The following is a 563-nucleotide window of genomic DNA, read 5'->3' on the forward strand; positions in this document are numbered from 1 at the left end:
TCCCCCCCTATTCTGAGTTTTATACAGCCCGTCAAAGTCAAACACAGCTGCACCTAGTCAGCGGTATCCAAGCTTTCCAACAGTGCTTTGCAGTCCCCACTTTTAATCCCTCGTCGATGTGCTGAAGCCAGCAAAAGTTGATGGTTGCTTGTATTTTTCATAAAAAATACAGCTATGAGCATATTAGGAGAGTGTCTCAGGACATCATGAAGTCTTTTGGGGCATAATTGAGTGCCTTGCTTATGGATATTTGCAAGCAAAGGTGGATTCATGATGATTTTTTCTTGTTTGGCTTTGCCCGGATGAGAAAATAATTTTCTAATGAATCACCACAGCTCTCCTAAATGGTGTCTTTTCTGAAACCAAATTGATTGCAAAATTGTTTACACTGCTATTCTGGGTCTGTATGACCTGGAATTGATTCGTTTGGCTTCGGGGTGAAAAGGTAAAAAACCATCTGACTTTGGGGAGAGGAGTGTTGACTGGCCCTCCCCTCGTGAATTTTCCCCTGGGTCTCCCAGAATGCTTTGCAATACGTAAATATATTTTCGTGGTTGTACGAT

This window comes from Nematostella vectensis, chromosome 6 (assembly GCF_932526225.1).
Source record: "Nematostella vectensis chromosome 6, jaNemVect1.1, whole genome shotgun sequence".
NCBI classification, from domain to species: domain Eukaryota; kingdom Metazoa; phylum Cnidaria; class Anthozoa; order Actiniaria; family Edwardsiidae; genus Nematostella; species Nematostella vectensis.